Below are 23,776 nucleotides of genomic sequence, written 5' to 3'. Positions count from 1 at the left end.
GCCATGTTTCCTGCCCCATAGAACCATTTCTGCTCTTGTTCAGAAGTGAGCTTGGCTGGAGAACTAGAGTCCACGGTCAACTGTGCCATAACAGAATATTCTGGGGATTTCTTGAGTGGGAATGAAAACATATATGTGCTGGCAGGGGAGAACAGAGCTACCTCTGAGGGGACCAGCTAGAACCCTGCACAAAACAGGAACTCACCTTACAGTGGTCCCAAAGCCAATCCAGTCAAAGGAAGGGTCAACTCAACATGGATTATCCAGCACTGGCTGTACTTGGAGCACCAGCGAGCTGGCTTTTTGAAGTCTGCTGTGCTTCCAAAAGATCTAGAAAATTAAGATTCAATCTTACTTATGGGATGTTTTCAGTCCACTTTTTTCTTTATTTTAGTCTCACGATCAACACATATGTATTCTGTCATATATATGTATATGTATATATACTTTTATATATATATATATATTTTATATATATATGTATATATATGAAATTGCCCAGGCTATTGGGGTAAATAGTAAACAAAATTAAAAAAAAGATTCCTGTCCTTATGAAACTTATAGTCCAGTTTATCTGAGTATCCATGCAAACACCAACTCTGTAAGAGCATTTCTTTTATTTTTAATACTGGATCATCTGACCAACTGGATTGCTATGAGACCACATACCTTTTACTAGAGGGGTTTCCAGTAGTGGCTACTATTCTCATTTCCTGGTGAATAATGACATGCATTTTGGTGGGTAATGCCATGTATTTTAATCGGGATGACCAATATGCTCTCTTTCTGCCTATAATTGACCCAAGTGTACTAAAATCTGTGATCTCATAGTCAATAATTCAGTGAATTATTTAACTACTAGTAACACATGTACTGGCCATAGGGAACTTGTATGGCTCTGCACATGTGAAAATATCTTCTACTTGTTCAATACTCTCCCTTTGACAAAACGCTTTCTCTTACTTTAACACATTTAATTAGAGAAATTAGAATATGAGGTACATATTATTATTTCCATTGCAAAGTTACGATAAGCAAAAGTTTGAGTGGTTTGCTCTCCTGTGACCCGCCCCCAAGGCCATTCTTTTTTCTGTCACACATGCCACCTCTGACTTCCCTGAGCTGACAGTGCTTTGTCCTCAGTTCACTATTAGAGGCTACTAGGAAGCAAAGCTTTGGATCCTAAGATGCAAACCTCATTTCATTCAATTAAAGAGTGTGCTCTTTAATTCCTTGGAATGATTGATTTAAAAAACATAAATCAGACTCGTTATTCCGTTTGGCAGAGAAGCTATTAAAAAAGAAAAAAACTTAGGCTATGTGCAAACCTTGTCAGGAACTCTATCATAAAGTCAATGAAAACGCCAAGACATCTTTAATTTTTTCACTGTAGAAAAGGTCATCTGACTAAAATGAGTCTTTGACGATAACTTAGTTGTTGTATGAAAGGCAGAAAAGCAGTGATTTATAGAGTTCACAAAGGATGCCCTGGGAAGTGTTAACCATTCCAAAATGCAGAAATCAGCCACCCTGAAACCTCCCACAAAGGGATTACTAAGCTCATTTCACATGTTTGTAACCTAATTAGGTCTTCAGAGATAGTCTCCTGAGGCCACAGACTAACAACATGTCAACTCCCAGTACCTTTTTATTCACATTAAAAAAGGGCTTTCAGTCCTTCAGGAATAACAGTTTCATCAAAGCAAGCAAATTCCAGGGAAAACCAATCAGGTTGTAAAGAATTTACATCCTTCCTTTTATAAACGATCCTCCTGGCTCTCTCTCTTTTAATCTTCCTAAAAGTTGGATGGTTTTTCTAATCTTCTTTAAACTGTCACTTTCCTTCCTTTCTCCCATTTTGCCCAAGTACAGTCATTTTGATATATTTGCAGAAGCCAAGAACCCATTGCTGAAGACGTATGTTCTAAATATTTTCATCGAATTCATGTAGCTACCTAACGTGTAGAGACATTTTTCAGTGGTGCTGGGTACCGTCTTGGGGATTCAGAAGTACCCCTTGAGGCACAAAATTCTCTGTGTTAAACCTAAAATAGTAATGTTCATCTCAATCATCTAGATTATAGCTGTAGAAATGTCCTACGGGTTAGATTTTTATCACCAATGACACTTCTATATCCATGCTTGCTTGAGGTTTAAGCCTTCTTAATGTGTTTTTCTTTAGCAAGCAACCAGTCTAACTCACCTGCTGTTTCTTTGAAATAGAGGGAAAATGTGGCTTGATGAAACTTAATAGCAGATCCTTGTTTAGATATAATCTTCTCAATCAAGTTATTCCAGTGGGCACACCTGGTTTATGTTGTAACTGCTTCTCTGGAGTGGAAGGTAACAGATGAATAACGTGGCAGAACAAGAGGACAGCTGAAGCCTTAGGCTTGGGTAAGGTAGCTTCTGATGGATATGGACTGCCATGTGGTGGAAAAGAATGATGCCACAACACGCCGCTCACAAATTAGTTCAAGTTGGCTGGTTACCCATAAGGCTCTCAGAAAAAAGCAAAGTAAAATGAAACAGAGCTCAATCAAATAGATTTTAAAACGAATGGGTGAAGTAGTTGTAAACAATGACCACCAGCATCAAATACTGTGCAACTTAGATATTTGTGTGTATAATTCCCCCTGATGGTACCAAATTCATTGTCATATGAAATATATTCTAGGGAGAATCTTGCAGGACTAAGCCTTTTTAATGACTGAATAATTCTTAGAATCATCGTGATGAACTATAACTCTAAACCCTTTCTTTTTCTTGTGCCTTCATATATTAAATGCAGTTTTATGAAGCTTTTTTTAATCTTTAATATATCAATTATTTTACAGCCGCACTTAATAAAATAACTGGGGACTTTCTGCAAGGCACGGCTTGAGGCTGATAAACTGATACCTCTGTAAAACATAAATGAAGTGTCACCTGTGGTTCAGGTGACATAGAAAATGAGGGCCACAAAATTTTATTCTGTTAGAGTGGACCTCAGGGCTGCCTCTCTATCACTTTGGTATTTCCTTTGACTGTCTATTCTCAAGATGCTTTAGGTATATGAATAGCATCTACTGGTCCAAAGCATCTTGTTTATCAAAACACCCATGTAGTTGAGTTTCATGAAATGTGTACTGTTTTCTCATCAAAACCATGGTCTTGTCATGAAAACCTTCATAAATCATACTCCAAGAACAGCCCCTTAAATGCCTACTGTTTTCTTTTCAAATACCTGTTGTTAATCTTCCTCACAGTTCTGACAGTCAAACGCCTGCAGCTTTGAATTCCACATGTTGTAAGCAGCTTAAAACTTCACGCTAAAGGAAGAAGAATATACATCCGAGGTAGAGACCCTAGATCCTCATGGGCCGTGTTACCATAGGCAGGCTAAGCTCAAAGAGGAGGTTCTCCTCAGGATCTAAAATGTTTTCTTCATCCGTAGGAAGACACAGTACTGATTCATCATCGATGATAATCCTGGCAGAATCTGCCATTTTTTAAGGGCCAGACATTTTTACGTATATTTATTGTGACACTTAGAATAGTTATATAAGGTGACTATTATTATCTAAGGTGTAACAGATGATGGTCCTGGTATCCAAGATGTTGTAATACCCTCCGGGTAGAGCCAGGTAGTGGGAGAACCAAGAGTCAAGCCTTGATGTTATTAAAAGCTTGTCTTACTTCCATGTTGCTAAGCTCACCTTCATTCAATTTGCCCTTTCTAACTCGGAAGGACGTGGAACACTTATTTTGCTCTCATTATTTAAAAGGAGCCAGGCTGGATTATAATACCAGTCAGGACCAATCAGAAAGGTTCTCCAGAGACCGCAGTTAAGATGAGCTTATTCACAAAGTTGGCAGCTGCCAGTCTCTGTAGCCTCTGTCCCCACTCCTCCTACAAACACATTCTCAGAGGTGAACTCTGAGTTCCGGGTGTGACAGGTGGAACTTCTTCAAACCTAGGGCTTGGGGCGAGCTCCCTCTGTCCTCACTCACCCAGGATTACATACACAAAAGGAGGAGAGTCCTATCGTCCACCTGGAGCCACAGAGGACAGGTCCCTACGGGGCACCACATTTGGGGGGAGCTGTCAGGGGTGTCATCCAGCTGGGCCATGACAGCATAAGTTACACTCAAACTTCACCTATATTTGGGAAATAGGGTGTTTTAACACTTTCATATACTTCACTTGACTGAGAAGTCTTCCTCCCCATAAACCATCCAAACTTTCAAAGAAGAATTGAAAAACGGGGCTATCACGGGCTTGAGCTGCCAAAGGGCTTAAATTTAGGTGTGTGGGATGTGGGATGTAAAAATTATAAAGAACTTTGTAAATTTATAACTTCCTCATTTTATGAGAGAACTCAATCCCAGAAAAAGTGACAAAATTGGGTTAAAGCCCTTAGCGGGGACAAAGTCCTCAGCTGGACTTCAAGGCCCTTTCAAATCTTGGCTGACTCTCCTTCTACCCTCCCCTCTCAGTGCTTCAAGCTCGCTGTATTTCCTGAACACACCTCACATGTTCATGGATGCCCATAACACTCTTCCCCCAGGTAGTTGCTGGTGCCCTCACTTCATCCAGTTCTTAAATCAAATACTCTTCCTTTGAGTTGCCATCTTGGACACCAGCCTCTTAAAAATAGCATCCTCGCCCTTCTCTGTCCCTGTGATTTTGTGATTTAAAGAAATATATATTTATTCTTCATCTGTGGTTCCTGGTTCACAGCTCCCTAAACTCTTAGCATGTCCTGAGCTACTAGAGAAATGGGAGCATCTTTTGCTATAATATGTGGTCTCTTGTCCTCAGTTTCTGAAATCATTTCAGAGCCATGAAGGTGAAATGGGTGTCTTGTTATTCATAACAAGTCCCCTTCCACCACAACCGGGTTTTTGTTAATGTGGTAACTTTCAGAAATCTCCTAAAAATGGGGGGGCTGGCTACCAGGGAAACCAACCATGAGTAAAGGGTTACAACTTTCAGCCCAACTCCCTGATTTCATGGGAGGGAAAGAGGATGGATAAATCACCAGTGGCCAATGATTTAATCAATCATGCCTATGTAATGAGGCCTCCATAAAAACCCAACAGGACCATGGTTCAGAGAGCTTTTGGGCTGGTGAACAAGGATGCATCCATGTGCTGCTGAGCCGGGCCACAAACTCCACAAGGACAGAATCTCCTTTGGGACCGCACCCTATACACCTTATCATCTTTGTTGTCCTTTGCAATCAACCAGTTATCTAGTGAGTAAACTAGTTTTGTGAGTTCTGTGAGCTGCTCTAGCAAATTAATTGAACTCGAGGAGGGGTGTCACGGGAACTTTTTTTAAAATTAATTAATTAATTTGGCTGCACTGGGTATTAGTTGTGGCACGCGGGATCTTAGTTGCGGCATGCGGACTTCTCAGTTGTGACATGCATGTGGGATCTAGTTCCCTGACCAGGGATTGAACCCAGACCCCCTGCATTGGGAGCGTAGAGTCTTAACCACTGGACCACCAGGGAAGTCCTGGGAACTTTTGATTAATCGCCACTTGGTCAGAAGCTCAGGAAACAACCTGGGCTTTCATTTGGTATCTGCAGTGAGACAGTCCTGTGGGACTGAGCACTTAACTTGGGGAATCTGATGCTGTCTCCAGGTAGATAGTGTCAGAATTGAGTTGGATGATAACGCGTCCAGCTGGTGTTGATAACTTCTTAGTGGTGTAGGGAAAAAACCCCTACACATTGGACTCAGTGTCAGAATTATATCTCCTACACTACTTTCATTTGCTTTACAGCACTTGTCCACTTCTCGTTTTATGTAGACTTTTGCTCATCTGTCTGTGTGTTTCTTCCAATGAGCCCCACCCAGGCAGGGCCATGGTTTGTTTTAATGCTGTTTCCCTAGCAAGTATGTTATCCGATAAATCATTATGAAAGCATAGGTGAATGAGTGAATGCCCATGTGTCACACTTGGTTCTGTTTTGTTCATTTTGCTCTACCTGAAGGAAGATAGGTAACTACATTCACCCTCCAGGTGTCACTCCCTCCAGAAGCCCCTCTGACTCTCATCTGTCTTCATTTGGCTGAATACTCCTCCCTTTATGTTTCACATCACCTGTATCTCTACATCACCCGTCTCTTAGCACTAACTAAAGTATACTGGCTTACCCTTAGCATACATCTTGACTCGGGCTTCCTTGAAAGCAATCCTTGAGACAAAGGTGATCTCAGGGAACAGGAATAAGGGGCTGAGGGAGAGTGAAAAAGAGAAGAAAAAAAAAGCCAATCTAAGAATGTGATTTAGAGGTTCCTGCTGTGGAAAAGGGGACCCAACCCCCCTCCTGGACCACCTCCTGGAAGCCTCCAGAATGCCTCCGGAATAGTCTGCTGTTTATGCATCAGCTTCTGCCCTCCAGCTATTGAGGGGTGTCCTCCTGGGTGGTAATTCCCACACATCCCAACCTCAAATGAGCAAGGACAGCACCAGCTCTTAGTGGTGCTTAGTGTCAGGGGACAGGGCACGTGCTGAGGGGAGAAGCCGGCAGCACGTAGTAAATCAGGAATTGGAGCCCACCTGGAAGTCCCCAGCAGATGGTGTGTGAATCCGTGGTGAGACCATGAGGATGTAAATAGTGTCCCCGTAGCTGTCTGATGTGCCAAGCCTTATTCATCTCTGTGTCCAGAACCTGGTAGCAGAGCACAGTGTCTGGCGAACAGCGGCACTTCAACTAATATTTATTGAATTGACTAAACTAAGGGAAGAATAACATAAACATGGGCTCTAGAAACTGGCTTGGACTTTTTAAAATTCTTATTTGATATTGGAGTATAGTTGATTAACAATGTTGTGTTAGTTTCAGGTGTGCAGCAGAGTGATTCAGTTATACATATACATGTATCTATTCCTTTTCGAGTTCTTTTCCCATTTAGGTTATCACAGAATAGTGAGCAGAGTTCCCTGTGCTATACAGTAGGTCCTTGCTGGTTATCTGTTTTAAATATAGCAGTGTGTACATGTCAGTCCCAAACTCCCAATCCATCCCTCCCCCCTCCTTTCCCCCCTGGTAACCATAAGTTCGTTCTCTAAGTCTGTGAAACAGGTTTGGATTTAACTCGCACTTGTGTTCTGAAACCTTGGAAAAATATTACGTCTCTAGGCCTTAGTTGTTTCATCTGAAAAATGGGGTGATATTAAAGTACTTACTTTAAATGAGAAAATCAGTCCAGCATTCACAGTGCTTGGCAAATAGAATGAGCTAAGTACATGGTAACTACACTGAAGATAGTAATAAACAACCATGTCATACTAAGTGAAGTAAGACAGACAGAGAAAGACAAATATTATAGGGTATCACTTATATGTGGAATCTAAAAAAAATAATACAAATGAACTTGTTCACAAAACAGAAACAGACTCACAGACATAGAGAACAAACTTAATGTTACCAAAAGGTAAAGGGGAGTGGAGGGATAAATTAGGAGTATGAGATTAACAGTTACAAACTACTATATATAAAATAGATAAACAACAAGGATTTACTGCATAGCTCAGGGAACTATATCCAATACCTTGTAATAATGGAAAAGAATCTGAAAAAAAATTCAGTTACATATATATAACTGAATCACTTTGCTGTACACCTGAAACTAACACAATATTGTAAATCAACTATACTTCAATAAAAGCAAACAAACAAATAAATAAAAACCATGATAGCTCATGCTATTTGCCAAGTACTGTGAACGCCGAGGTTATTGCCATGATGATGGATGTAGTCTAGGCTTTCCAGCTCCCAGCCCCGTGCTTTTCTATGACTCCGTGTTTTCTCCAACACAGCTGAGGCAACTTCTGGCTTTTCGAGTGTAAAGTGAGCCTCATCTCATTCCAGGTGCTTATGAGTCCAATGAGTTTCCACAAAGAGAAGATTAGGACATTTCTGTTGGTGGAAGTGACCTGAGCATAATGCTTCTCTCCTCTCTTTCCTGAGAGCCCCTTGAAATGATATCGGTCTGCAAAAAGGTCTAAATCCATAAGACCAAAGGGCATGAGCAGAAGTTCATCAATAGATAAGAGGAGGTAACATGGTTTCAAGAATGGGCCAAATGGGTGTGATTTTTTAAACACTTCTTTTTTTTTTAATTTTTTAAACTTTTTTTTATTTTTTACATCTTTATTGGAGTATAATTGCTTTGCAATCGTGTGTTGGTTTTTGCTTTATAACAATGTGAATCAGTTATACATATACATATGTTCCCATATCTCTTTCCTCTTGCATCTCCCTCCCTCCCACCCTCCCTAGCCCACCCCTCTAGGTGGTCACAAAGCACCGAGCTGATCTCCCTATGCTATGCGGCTGCTTCCCACTAGCTATCTATTTTACATTTGGTAGTGTATATATGTCCGTGCCACTCTCTCGCTTTGTCACTTCTTAACATATATTCCTTAAAAGGTGTTGGCCCACAATAAGCAGTTATTTCTAGAATGAGTGAGTGAATGAAAAGAGCAGTCTAGACGTATTATTTAGATATGTATCGGAGAGCACCAGGGAATAAAGAAAAAGCAGAGACAGATAGAAATGGTTCTCTCTAGGGAGCTGAAATCAGAACGGGGAAAGGTAGTGGCAATGGATGTTTGATTTTCATTAGGTGAACCTTCATTATGATTGTATTTTTCAAACTGTATTCATATATTGCTTTGCACAAAAACACAAAAATTATTTTTAAAAATGTTTAGGAAGGGAAGTTTGAGCAGTGACATGTCTGTTAACTCCTTTCATTTCTGTGAATTTATTGTCTGTACTGATCCCAGTGGCAAGTCCTGAGCCTCGTGTATACTTATCATCTGATAGAATCTCCTTATGCCTGGTGACCACCAATACGGGGGTGGGAGGAGATTATCTGTGAATAAAACTGCAGAAGAGCAAAGAGCAGTACTTGTCCTGGTTGATTTATTTGGGGAAATGGACTATTTTCAAGTAGCTGTGAATAATTACAAAGAATTAGACGAAAGGAAAAAAGAGATTGTTCACCTGAGGTAGTGCCTAAACATTTAATAAATATTTGTGGACTTAAGGAATCAATGAACCAAACCGGCTTTTACAAACGTTTTCCTCTTGTGAAGTCAGAAAAATCTTGCTATTTGTCAAAGAATTTTCTAGAAGTGCCAGTACATCTTTTTGATCAAATTGGATCAACAGATGGACTGGAATAACAGGAGGTTTATTGGCTCAAACTGATACAGAGTAATTACTATAGACACATCATGTTTGAGAGCTAGCTGAAGTTCATTGACTAGTAAACTCTGTTCTTTGACTAGATGGTGGGAGCTGGGAGGAAGGGGGTATAACAGCCCAGTCATCACGTGTCAGGCAGGCAGAGTGATTGGGAGGCCAAGGAGGGCACAGGGGAAGGAGCTGTCACAATAACCTAAATGGGAAAAGAGTTTGAAAAAGAATAGATACGTGTATATGTGTAACTGAATCACTTTGCTGTACACCTGAAACTAACACAACATTGTTAATCAACTATGCTTCAGTATAAAATAAAAATTAAAAAAGAGCATCAGAGAGCTTTGCTACATCCCCCCTACCCCCAGAAACCCAACCTGGCAATGGGCTGGGGCCCTGGTCATTCCCTGCATAGAATTTGAAAATAGTCCACACTCTTCCCCTACTCCACTCACAGGGTCATCTGGGAGCCTCTGCTTCTGAGGGTCGGGGAGGGTCAAAACATGCATATTCAAATTTTTCTGTTTTTATTGAATCTTCCCTGATTAATATCTCCCAGAAACCTATGATTATCATCATTTGCTTACAAAAATGCAAATACACTGTTTTCCCCGCAAACATTTTGGGATAAACACAACCAAAATGCCAGAAGGTTTTATTTCCCCAAAGCGCCCCTGGCATGTGAAATCTGGCTCTCTCCCAGTTCCATCTGTTAAGGTCTCCTTCTCTTTCTGACCTATAATCTGTCTTCACCGGAAGCAGGAACCTGATGGGTTTTATGGGCTCAACAATGGGAATAGCACCCCTTCATTGTCTCTTCCCCTGTCCCAGCTTGTGAAATGCTCACTGACATAAGCTGGAAGTCAAATAAAAATAAAAATCCTATTCAATATTCCATTGACTGTTGTACATATGCAGTATTGGCATTTTGCATGTTAATATCTGGCACTGTTTCTTAATTTGTTCTAAACTGCGAGCTCATTTGCATCGTCTCTCTGTGATCTCCCACCTGTGCAGCAATTTGAGGGGAAAATATAACCATTTATGTACCTACTAAAACTTGACTCAGTAACAGAACCTGATCCAAGGAGAGCTCATCTATTTTCTAAACATGCTTCACTTGGGCTTTGAACTGGGTTCTTAATACGCATACCCAGAGCCCTGTTCGTTGTCTCTGAAAACCAAGTGAAGCTTTGAGGTGCTCACACTCTTGGACTAAGCTGAGTTGCTTGACGGTGCCCACACTGTAGTCTGTTGGCTCGTGTGCTGTCAGGACCACACGGTCTCAAGTGTCCATGCCGCTTCACTGTTTTTGGTATGTCAGCTGCTTGGACTGGATGGTGGGATGTGAGGACTAAGCTTTAAGTGTGGGGCTAAGCTTATCATAACCAGGAAAAAGAAAGAAAAGGAAAATATGGATACCATAAGTACAGAGACTGCAAAGCAAATGCATTTCAACAGTTTTAACAACTAGGAGATAACTCTGTTATGAAACTTAGAATTTTTTAAAAATCTGTTTATTAGTTCTCATCAGCTAAGAACTCATAACCTAGAAAGGAAACCGTGTCCTACTTCATCTTCTGTATTAGAAAGTGAACATCTTAAAGGATTGAGCCTTATTTGTCCCAAATCAACTGAGCCTAGAATGTGGAATCTGACAGAGGAGCATGCTAATTCCAATGAACTGAATTCGGGTTCAACAACCTCTTGGTGATATACAAGCGAATTTTTTTTTTAAAATCATATTTGTTGTTTATTATCTGTCTCTGGTACAGTGACTGGTACATAGTAGATGCTCAGTGAATACTTTTGTTGCCTGCATGAATGGAAATCTCTGCTCCCTTTTATGAATCTGAGTAATCACAGAAATCTTCCTGCAAAGTGGTTCCTAATCTTTGAAATTTCACAGACCAAATGCATTTAAAAACAAAAGGGAAAAGAAAAAAAAGATAGGCGTGCTAGAACCAGTGTTGCCATTTTATAGTTGTTAAATATGGACTTTTGAAAAATAACAATGAATATCCTAAGTTCAAAAGGACTTCTCAATGCAAAAGTAAGGAAGAAGGAACTAATCTAAAGAAATTGTTAGCCTTTTCTCAGAAAAGACTGATGCTAATTTAAGTTATGGACAAGCATCCACCTGTTGGCCAACTTTCAAGAGCTCCCAGCTTACAAAACTATGGCTACAAGCTCTGCTGAATTGACACAACTCCTACCAAAATGGGCCAGACCTAAGGACATGCTGGATTCCAAACTAGGCAACTTCAGTGATTACAGAAGCAGAGCCTTCAAGGGAATTTGAAAGATCATCTGGTCCAGTAACTTCAGGCCAGTGAAACTCTAAATCATGCAGTTTTTGGTTTTTTTTTTTTTTTTTTTAGTTTTCTTTGGATTTTTATTGACAATTTATTTCATTTTACATCTTTATTGGAGTATAATTGCTTTACAGTGGTGTGTTAGTTTCTGCTTTATAAATCATGCAGTTTTGTTGTGTGGCTTCCAGCTGATTTGATCCCTCTTGAATGCCCTCATGCTGCAGTGCATAGAGGAAGTGCTCACCAGCCAGCTGGCTTTGTGGAAACTTCCCATCTCCATCCCATTTCCCCACTGAAGCCTGACAAACAAAGAACAGAACTCAGAGAACAGCTCCTGATTAGTGCTCTCTCTCTCATCGTTGAGTTATTTTCAGCAAATATTTGTTTCCTCCACTTGTGTAGATAATAATGGAAATAATCCAGTAGTAATTTATGTGCATAAAATACTCTCTCTGTCAGCCAAATGAGGAGGATTTGCATCTGTAAATACATATCTTTATATATAAAGTTACGTGCACATAATGTATTTACAGATATATATGTATAAAGATACAAAGCTACCTATCTATCTATCTATCTATCTATCTATCTATCTATCTATCTATCTATCTATCTAACTAACCATTTAAAGAGGAGAAGAGTAGCTGGTCCAAAAGCGCATGTTAAGATTTCAGGATGGGCCAGGGACCCTCTCCAAGTTTGTAGGTTCCTAGCCTTTGTATCCTTCCTCCTTCTCACAGCTGGGATTTCTGGATCTCTACAAGCAGTAGACTTACTTCTCAACCTTCCAGTTGCTGAGACCATCCTGATCTTCAGGGAGTCTGAATCCGAGCTTGTGCAGAAGTCATGGTACCTGCTTCTTCTTGAACTTCAGTTTCCTACCTTGCCAGCCTCATGCCCACCATGTGCTTCAGAAATGGATAACAAGCATCACAGCGGTTTGAAGAATTGAGCTTCTATTTCAGTAACTGGACTGTTTCCTTAGTATTCTTTTAGTTCTCAAGTCCTGAGGTCCTCTTTGGAGTACCCATACTGGGAGCTGGAGACCTCTTCCGATCTTGGACCTGGTTGTTGACCAATGAAAAGAATCTGGAGTTGCAGGCAGGCAGCAATAGGAAAGTCTTAAGATTTTTTTCCCAGATGATGATGATGAGGATGATGAGGAGGAGGATGAGGATGAAGATGATTTTGCTTTTTTTTTTTAATCTGTAGAAGTGTCCAAATCATGTCTTAGCATAAGCACTTTTTAGGGCTGACTTCTTTTTCTGGATTCTCCTCTGTAAGAGCAGGCAGTAACAAAACAGTGAGAAGCCAGGCTGAAGAATCTTTTCTAACAGGGGAAAGGAATTTGGTCGTTAGTAGGTTGTTAAGCTTTTCAGAATAACAATGTAATTTTTCAAGATTTTGTTTCTTGTACCTGCAAACTAAAGATCGTCACTCACCATTTGGTATGGCAAGAATGAAGTCAGTGGCCACTGCAGTCGCTGACCTTCAACACACCCAGAAAGGAGTTCAAGGTGGAGATCAAGAAAGAGGCCCTCTGTACTTTGGGAAAAACTAGCAGAGCAGGCCTTCAGATAGATATTTTCAGGGGAAAATTTTACGAACCCAATTTCTTACATCTTCTCATATCTAGAAAAGTACTAAAACCATTAACAGAGACTGCTGCTTCTCGTGACTAACAGCAACGTTCTACTGAGATGTGTGCTTGGTTGCACGTACCCCCTTCACAAAAATCACGTATATACTGACCCTCCCCACTGCTTCTTTGGAGCAGTTCCTCAGAGCTATCTGCGAGGCTGTCTCCCAGGCTACAATCCTCAGTAAGCTCCAAATAAAACTTAACTCAGCTCACATGGTATGTTTTTTTTTTTTTCAGTTGACCTCCCTCTAGATTTCTCTGTAGTGACTTTACAAGAGAAAAAAAAAAATCAAAAAGTGTCGTCGACTGAAAAAAATGCACAATGTGAGAGTTGTGAGTTAAGTTTTATTTGGGGCAAAATGAGGACTATAGCCTGGAGACAGCTCTGAGGAACTGCGCCAAGGAGGTAGGGGGGGAGCTCAGAATACATGTGATTTTGGTGAAGGGGGAGTACATGCAATCAAACGCTTATTTTTTGCAAAAGGTTCTACTAGTCTCGTGAAGGTCACTGCTAGTCACGAGGAGCAGACATCACCACGAAGGATCTTAGTACTTTTCTAGATATGAGGAGATGCAAGAATTGGGCTCATAAAATCTTCTCCTGAAAATATCTGGCTATCTGAAGACATGTTCTTCCAGTTTTCCCCAGAGCGCAGAGTGCCTTATTCCTGATCTGCACCCTGAAACTCCTTTCAGGGGGTGTTGAAAGTTAGCAGCTGCAACAGCTCATAATTGAATCCTTGTAGAGGTAGATGACAAGTACCAATTTGTAGTTGACATTGTCCATCATGTAATCCAGCTTTAGAGTTCCCATTCCAAGTACTAGACTAATTTTTAAAAGCCTTTTGGTGGGTGTTTTTAGAATGATGATTTTTTTTTTTTTTTGTAGTAGGGAATATAAAGGACAAAGGGACAGGTGTATTGGTCAACACATCACAACAAAGAAGCCTCAGCTTTGCCTAGTAGACTTCTATTGTCATCAATCCAGAGCATAACTAAGTCCAGTCTCTGCAGTACTGCTTGTTATAAAGAATTATTTCCTGTAATCAGATCACCAAACATTTTCTTTATTAATGTAGGTGGGTACTAGGCATGGAAGCAGCTTCCTTGAAACAGATATGACAGCTATAATTCCAGCATGGAAAATGCTGTTTTACGAATTTTTATTTCTATTGAAATCTTATTATTTCTGGGGAAAAGAAATCTATAAACTGACTTGAAGTCTTTAAAGACAGTTGGTTTAAAATATACTTAAGATAGTTTTAATTTTCATTTGGATTTACTGTTGTTATATTCGTGTGGCAGGTATGAAGGTAAAAGACCACTTATTCACTGTTTAACTTCAAAATGGAGCAAAAACAAATGGCAGCCACAGCAAATCTGACCACCTCATCTTACATGAAACGCAAAAGTGTTCAAATATTCTTAGGGATTAAGGCCGCTTACTGCTGCTTGATGTTTGACTGAAATTTCCTTGAAGAAATTGATGGAAAGTGAACTTTATCTTATAATAAAGAAACATCTAGAAAGTTTACTCCCTTTCTGCCTCTTCCTTCTTTTTGACCCCCCACGCAGTATCCAAACCCACGTAAACCACCAGACTTCTAGAAACAAAATGTCCAAACATATTTTTTGCTTTCCCACAATTATTTAATTGTCTTCCTAATTAATTCCACAGTCTGAAATAAATTATTGACTTACCAGACTTTCTTGTTTTCTGTGACAGCTTCAGCAGTAAACAGGCCATTAACAATTCATGATGAGAGGACATGTTTGTTTTTTCCTTATGCTAATTTGGTACCCCATTAGAGACTTCCTCTGACTCTTTTCCGTAGACTTATTTTGGAAAAGGGTGACAGACTGCTCGTCCCTATATCTTTGAATAAAGAGATATTTCAAAGGAAAAATAAAACTCTGTTTTGCCATATCCAACTACTTAGGCAGAGATGATTCGTGACACTATCCTTTTGTCCTTTTCTTATCCTTTTTTTTTTTTTTTTTTTTATGTTTTGTAGAGGAACTGCAACATTCTGTATGTGGACTGAAACATTCTTGACCTGGGTTATTTATCAATACTCAGAGAGTCCTTCCAGACAAGGTTCAAACTGATTTTCTATGAGTCTTTGCTCTAAAAAGAGATCTGAATATTCCTCTTAAAATATGCCTTAAAAGATGAGTAGGACTTTACAGAGGATGGCATCCTTATGGGAGAAAGAATATGGGCAAAGAGAAATTCAAGCAAAACCCTGATAGGATGGTGAGTGGTATGGAGCAAAATATTGGGCTGGACAAAAAGTTCTTTCGGGGTTTTCCATAAGGTATTACTGAAAAACTCGAAAGAAGGTTTTGGCCAACTCAATACAATCCTAATAGATATTTTTCAGTTTGGAGCTTAGGGATAGGAGAGATTGGTAGATAAGATACCTGATTTGGGGAGGGAATAAAATGCCTTGTTGGAGGAGGTCATTGAGAGAATGTAACTGCTGGTTGAACTGAGATGTGGACCCAGGCAGACTCCTCACCTCCTTCCCTGTCCTTGGAAAGTAACTTCTGCCCACTACTCCTGCACTAGCAGTCTTTTCAAGGACACAGCCTTGAGAGAGCAATGTTTTACTGAGACCATCTGGATGACATAATGTGACTTAACCCTGTTAAGGCTTCTATATAGACTTTGAAGGTTCTGGCAGGTGTAGAGATCTACTTGTCTTGCAGCCACTCAAGACAAGCCTCGTATATAAGCTCCCTTCCTTATTAAACCTGTCTGGAGTGGTCTGCCTCTTTCTACAGTGTCTCTGTGCCCTCCTTGTGTGAGAGCTGGTTTCAGATTTCAACTGGAAATCCCTGAGGTTGCAAATCATCACTCGTTAAGTTTGGAACTGAGCCATAGGGGATAGGGAACCATTCTTGAATCAAGGGCAGGAGAGTAATCATCAGAAATATCACTTGTCTCATGTTAATCTGGGAGTTACTGTGTGAGTTTTGATTTAGAAAAAAGAATGACAAAATGAAGGAAAACAGGATGACATCACTCAAATTTAATGTGAGAAATTTGGTAGGGTCAAGAGTGAAAAGAAAGTACATTGACTAGAGAAGGTGCTTTGGAATTAGACGTGTGTTCAAACTTAGCTTTGGGTTTCTGTTTCTTCATGTATAAAATTGGGGAAGTAACGCATACTTCATAAAATGAGAAAATGTAACTTAGTGTTGAGATTGGCATGTAGTAAGGATTTAATAAATTGTAATAAACTTTAATAAATAGCTATGAAGTATCAATAAATAATTATAATAATATTTATTTATATTATATTAATTATTTATATTATCAGTTATATTTATTTTTATTATTATTTATTTACAATTATGTTATTCTTTAAGAAACATTGTACTTTAAGAAACATTGTACAAATCTCAAAAATTTGGTTTTTGAACCTTCGGTTTAACTTCTTGGGTAAAACAGAGAATGATGGTTCCATGATAATAAATCAAAATTTTGGCAGGTAATATCAAGGAGAAGTTGATCAGTAGAACAACAGAGTACACTGTATTTTATTTAAGTCTTCTACTTTCTTTGAGAGCAGAAAAAGAATATTTGCTCAGTTAAAACAGCACGTGAAACCTAGAAATTGTGCACCTTTCTGGTCAGAAGATCATTTGTTTAGACCCAGGAGTAGGTGGCCCCAAATCTTCTTTCCTCTTCATCCATGCCCTTTGCGATGCAACTTTGCATTTCCTTCTATCAAGAGGCAGAGTTTCCCCACCTCTTGATTCTGAGTTTGGCCACATGATTTGCTTCGACCCATAGGATGTTAACAGCTGAAGTGAAAACAGGGGCTTGAAAAAGTGCTTGCACATTTCCCCTTCTGCTTTTGCTCCTCTGCCCTCACCAGGAGAACATTCAGGCCAGTCACAATGAGCCAGGCCAAGTCATCCCAACATCGTAGATGAGGTCCTCCTAGGCCAGCTGACCCTCGGCACACTTCCAAACACGGGGAAGCCAAGTGGAGCCCAGCCTAAATCACTGGCTCACAGAGGTTTGAACTAAGTAACTGCTCGTCATTTTAAGTCTCTAAGTTCGGAGAGGTTTGTGACCACAGCGAGCTGATATATTCCCACAAGAGCACCAGTCTGAGATGGACAAGTACAGTGCTAAGGAAGAAATGTAGAGATAAGTATTTTTCCATTGTGAGACACATGATCCTGAACTGATGAAAAAGAAACCCTGGACGCTCAGGGTTAGTTTGAGATCTATGCCTCTTTCCTCTTCCTCTCCTCACTACAACCCCGCCCCCTAGCCCTAATCAGACTCAACTCAACAGGAAAATCTTCAGCAAATAACTAGAAAGGATATGATGGTGTATCAGGAAACAAAGGGTGGAGAAAAGGAATCATATGCTACTTAAATTGGCAAAAAATCATGGAAATGGCAATGGTTCTAGAGTAAGATGCTTTCATATTTGGATCTCATTTCTGGCATTTATTAGATGTGCAATGTTAGAAAATTTACTTTGTTCCCATGTATAATATCAAGATGTCTACTTTATTATTTATTTATTTATTTTGCGGTACGCGGGCCTCTCACCGTTGTGGCCTCTCCCGTTGTGGAGCACAGGCTCCGGGTGTGCAGGCTCAGCGGCCATGGCTCACGGGCCCAGCCGCTCCGCGGCATGTGGGATCTTCCCAGACCGGGGCATGAACCCGCGTCCCCTGCATCGGCAGGTGGGCTGTCAACCACCGAGCCACCAGGGAAGCCCAAGATGTCTACTTTACATACATAGTTTTTGAAGAATCATATAGGAAAGGCAATTGGAATAGAATAATGGGAATTCCATACATAATGGCTTTCTTTGCCCCGTGGCCACAAGACTTGCCTATTCTTGAACTATTCTTGTCTTAATCTTGACCATAGACCATGCCTACTTTACCTGAATCCTTCATGAAGGAGAACACTTATGTCTCTTATCTTCCCATCCACAAGAGTTAGCATAGAAGCCAGTAAAATATTCTTAATGTCTATTAAATGAACAAATGAATTAATAAACCAAATCTCAACTCTAAGCAGCAGCATAGACATTTGCCACTGATGTGTCAGCTCCTGGGTTTCCATTTTCGAAAAGCAAAGCTTGAAAAAGGCTTCCTTATTTAGAATCCAACAGTATTAGTAATCCCATTTCCTGCCTATATCACAGAGCCGTGGCAGAGGTTTATGGGAGAAATATTAATTATATGGAGATCCTGGAGGTAAAAATAAGGAGGCAAGAAAACACTGGGTCTGTTTCCATCCAAGTTTTATGTCCACCTCTCAATATATATTGAGGATGTCTCAATATATATCCATTGGAAAGGTGAGCTCTGAGAAGATGAAAAATTTTAATCGTAAAAGCCCATGTTATTAGTGCAGTCAAGTAGAGGAGCGATGAGGAGATGCATAAAATAAGTGGAATACCACATAAATTGATCTGAAAATTACTGGTACTTATACCATCTCCAACGAAATGATTCATGCTAATTCAATGAAATATTTCTTCCGTTAATAGCCTTAATGCTCTGAGCGGTGGGAAAGTTACGGAAGCCGAAGAAGCAGGCAGTTCTCGCACTTACCTGCTCCTGGGAAGGGCACACCTGCTGCACAGATCTTTAAAAGCTTTAGCTTGTCACAGGGAAATAAATTCTATAGAGCTGTCGCCAGGTCTCCTCTGTCTACCCTTCCTCTTCTTCTGGGCGTCTAGTGTGGCATGGAATGTCTGGACTGTGAGCTCATGTCCTGGGGGTAAAAACATAGCTTTACATCCACTGATTTTCTTAAATGAAGTCATCAGCTCGTTGGAAGGCTGTCTTTATTGGCTGATGAATCTTTCCTCTGCTTTTTGTTTTACTTTGTTTTGTTTTTCAATGTTTTTAATTTATTTATTTTAAATTTTTTATTCGAGTCTAGTTGATTTACAATGTTATGTTAGTTTCAGGTGTACAGCAAAGTGAATCAGTTTTATAAATATATATATATATATATATATATATATATATATCTCCATTCTTTTTCAGATTCTTTTCCCATATAGGTTATTATAGAATATTGAGTAGAGTTCCCTGTGCTATACAGTAGGTCCTTCATGAATTTGAATGTGATTGTATGCTTGTGTTTGTATGTATGGGATGCAACATGCAACAAAGGATTTTTTTTTCACTTCTCTGCTGTAGTGATTATCCACTCAGTATATTCTGTTCCTCTTGAAACTGGCTCAGCCTAGGACACTGGGCTAAGAAAACTGGAGAACCCAGATGTGTCACACTCCCTCCTTTCTTTTCTTTTCAAAACATCTGTTTAAGATTTACAAAAGACTGAATTATAGGGTTCCCCCCTGCTTCGTCATTCATCTTGAGCAAATCAGTTCTCTCTGAATCTTAGTTTTGCCACCTGTATATGGGGAGTCACATTGACACATGCATTGAATTAGGCAGAGGTCTGCAAAGCGAAAGCAGGGATATGAAACCAGCAAGCTGAATTTCCAATTTTGTTTTTATTCTTATGACTGTATTTGCTTTATTCTAAGAATTTTGATAATCATACTCTTAAAACATTTCTAAAACTGTTAGTAATTTGCACTGTGGCCAGGGGATGGCAAAATTGAATATTCATGTAAGTGCCCATCATTTCATTGAATATTTATGTAAGGGCCCATCATTTCATTTCTGCTTCTCTATAGACCTGGAGCAAATGAACTTCAGTTTAACTTTTCATCAGCACAGGTACTAAGTAGCTGCCCTTGCTCATTTGCAGAAGAGCCACCTACTATACTGTATTCCAATTTGTCGTCTGAAATATGTTTAGCACCTGCTACTAAATATTTCCTAATGCCCTCCGAGAGATCCCTTTATATGATTTACAGTAGTTTTCCTAGAAGATCATATAATCAGTTAATGTGCATTTATTAAGTTCCTGTTCTGTGTCTAGTACTGGGTTTGTTACTGAAGATGCTACTAAAGAAACATAAGAAAATCTCTGCTGACCAAGAGCTCAGAATTCATTTTTGCTAGTTTTGTGACCCCAACCAGAATGAATTTTACTCTGTGTCAATTGACCTCTTTGAAAGTGATGGGCTGAGCTGATAAGTGATGATAGAAACATCCAGAGGGATGATGTACGTAGCACAAAAGGTTGTGCAGCCTGTGCCCTGCCCAACTCTTGGGAGTATCATTCACATAGACTACAAAGTAAGTAATGCTCCTAAGAGTTGTGCAGTGTCCAACCTGCCCAACGATACATTACAGCTCTGATAAAAAGTGTAACCTAATGGGAGTGAGAGGTAGGGCAGAGTCTGAGCTGTGGGTTCCTGTGAATCACACATATGATATTTCACAGCTATGGGACCTTGTTATAATTATCTTCTCTAAATCTCAGCTTTTCCCACCATTAAAATCAGGTTTATAGAATAGTTCCTCACTCACATGTGAGGATGAAGAAGACAAGAATGGTTATATATTCAGTCCACTACTGATCACTGTAGTACATTTTCATTTTTAGTTTTTGCTACTGCTTTTATTTTTAATTAAGAGCTTAGGAGAGCCTCTGCAGCCTTTCTTAATCCTTCAGCTATTCAAGTTATTCAGAAAATTTTGAGTGGGGAGTGTGCGTGCATGTGCGTGTGTAGTGGTGGTGATGGCATAGAATCTCTCTCACTAAAGATTTAAAAGGACAAATGATTGCCTTTGGGGAACGTGGGAGCAATCTTGAGAAGAATGGATTAGTCTCTATAATCTTACGATCAGTCTCACGCTTTTTGATAGATTATTCAAGATCTGCTGATAAGAGAATGCCTGGGCTGGTCCTGTTTCGATGTTTATTTGGAGTGTAAACGTATATTGCTATCACTTCACATGGTTATCATGCTGGATTTTGCCAGGAAGAGTAATGCAGTGTGAGATGATTATTTCTGAAAAAAAGAGGTATTTTTTCAGAAAAAGAGGAAAATTGAGAGCTCTTAACCTGATGTCCCCCTGCCAGAAATGCACCCACTAACGAGAAAGACTTACAAACACCTGCAGTTCCTATCTTCTTGTTCAGGAGGAGTGTGTGTATATGCTCATGTGTACTGGGGGTAGGATTAGGGAGAATGCGGATATGGAGATATAGAGAATTTTTAGATTTGATACAAAGATATACGGTCCTTACTCCAGCTTCCTGCTTGCTTAAAAGGAATTAAGCATTAAAAAAAAGTATATGCCATATTAGTTTATAAATGTTTTTAATCAAAAAGTATAAGCATACAATAAAAATCTGAAAACTAAGATTATGGTGTTTTCTTCCCTCTTTTCCTCTGAGCATTATTATTTCATTTCCTCTTGGTCTATTTCCCATGCATTTGTTTGCAGTGCTTTAACCACAGTGTATGTATTAATTTGCATGTTCCTTTCTCACTAATAAGTATTTTTTGTGTTGCTAAATCTTTTTCATTACCACTCATTTCAATCTCTGTAAAGCACTGTAAGACTGAATATAAACATTTTATGAAATCATCATCCTACTATCGGAGAACTTAATGGTTTTCAGTTTTTTATTATAAATACTGCCTGATGGTCAACATAGTGCATAATTCCTTTCCCACATTTTGTTTCTTTTTTTCTTTGGAAAGGATTTACATAATTACTTGTAAAAGGATATGAGTATTTGCATGGTTAAATACATTTTCTGGGGGCCTATTTCTTGAGACGATGTAGATGTGTAGGTTTTATCAATGCATCCTAAATTCCCACTTTCCAGTCCCCAGGTCCTACCACCAATACTCCTTCCGAAAGATGTAGAACATCACTGCTGATGCAGAAGTTGACTAAATCTCAGTAACCCCTAAAGGCAGTGTAATTCCAGCAGAGGTCTGAATCATCCTGCTTGTTAAATCAAACCAAAGTTTAAATTACAGCTAAAGCCAAATATATTCTGATCTTTATTTCCCTTGTTTCCAGATGTAGAGAGTAAAAATGTACCTTCTAGATGAGACTGGCAGTGGCAGAGTAGCTCAGCATAGTTTTGGTGTTAAGGAGGGTATGGGAATTGCAAGCAGCTCACCTGTTTCTAGAGCAGTGAGGGAGAGGCCCAGAACTGAATCAGAAGGATGCACGAAAAATGGCTTAAATATTAAGCAGCTACGTCCTGTCATTCTGGTCTGAGTGGGTGAAGAAAATACATAAATAAAAATTAAATGAAAGAAAAGGGGTAAAAATAAAATCATACAAAGCACATGAAGATGAAACTCTGCATACAAACACAATGATACATCTTTGGGTGAAATCCATAGCCAGTTTTTGGCAATACCCACCTGACTCACTCACTGAATTGCAAAGTGAGAGAATATAAAATCAGAGTTGACAATGAGGTCTTATTTCCCTCTTTAGAGGTTTTAACTGAATAATAAATCATACAGATCCAGCATCATGGACCTCTTAGGATTCAGTACCATTCTCTTTGTTGGTGCCTACAAACAATAATTCCTACTATGTGATACACGTAGAAAGCAAACCTCCCTCCCTATTGCTGCCACCTCCCGGCCCAATTAAGCAGATCAGTAAGAATAGAGAAGGTTTGCTTACTCTAGTCAGCGAGAACAGAGCTGGCTATGCATCTGAAAAATCTCCAGGTGTTAGTTCTCTCTTCATGTAGCTGTCAATTTTTTTTTTTTTTTTTTTTTGCCTCTCACTGTTGTGGTCTCTCCCGTTGTGGAGCACAGGCTCCGGACGCGCAGGCTCAGCAGCCATGGCTCACGGGCGCAGCCGCTCCGCGGCATGTGGGATCTTCCCGGACCGGGGCACGAACCCATGTCCCCTGCATCGGCAGGCGGACTCTCAACCACTGCGCCACCAGGGAAGCACCCAAATTATTTTTTAAGATACAATTTTCTCAGATATTACATGTAATACATGGGTATCTGCCTGTTAAAAATTCCAGCACTCTGATACGTAGAGAACAATAAATTATACTTTTTGCTTCCCTCCAGTCACCTCAACTGTCTCAGAATTAATTTCATTAACATAATTAGTCATAGAAGCATACAATGTCTCTCACTCCTTACTTTTCACGTACATTTAGATATATTTATGTATTATATACAAACACACATACATATATAGTTTAGTTTTAAAAATTAATAATATTTTACTATACACATTATAGACATTGTTTTGTGACTTAATAATATGTTTTGGAAATTTTCTCTGTCATTATAATATATATATATATACATATATATGGATACCTCATTCTATTTAAATGCTACATTGCATTCCATTTGCAGTTGTACAATGATTTACTCAATACTTCATTATTGAAGAACACTTGATTAATTTCCAGATTTTAACTTTACAAAGCAATGCTACAGTACAGTATCTGTGTATGTGTGTGTGTGTGCGTGTGTGTGTGTGTATTTATTTGTGAAAGTATCAGGATAGACTTCAAGAAGTAAAATTGCTGTGTCAGTTAGGCTTGAACATTTAAAATTTTATTAAACCTTGTGTAGTTGTTCTTTCACAGTTTAAAAGAATGCCATTTTTTCCTACATACTTGCCAATATTAAAGATACGTTTGCTAAATTAGAGTGGAAAAATGCTGCCTCTTGTCATTTTTC

This window comes from Delphinus delphis, chromosome 21, assembly GCF_949987515.2.
Source record: "Delphinus delphis chromosome 21, mDelDel1.2, whole genome shotgun sequence".
Taxonomy (NCBI): Eukaryota; Metazoa; Chordata; class Mammalia; order Artiodactyla; family Delphinidae; genus Delphinus; species Delphinus delphis.
The sequence above is the reverse complement of the archived record's forward strand: the minus strand, read 5'-3'. Positions refer to the sequence as shown.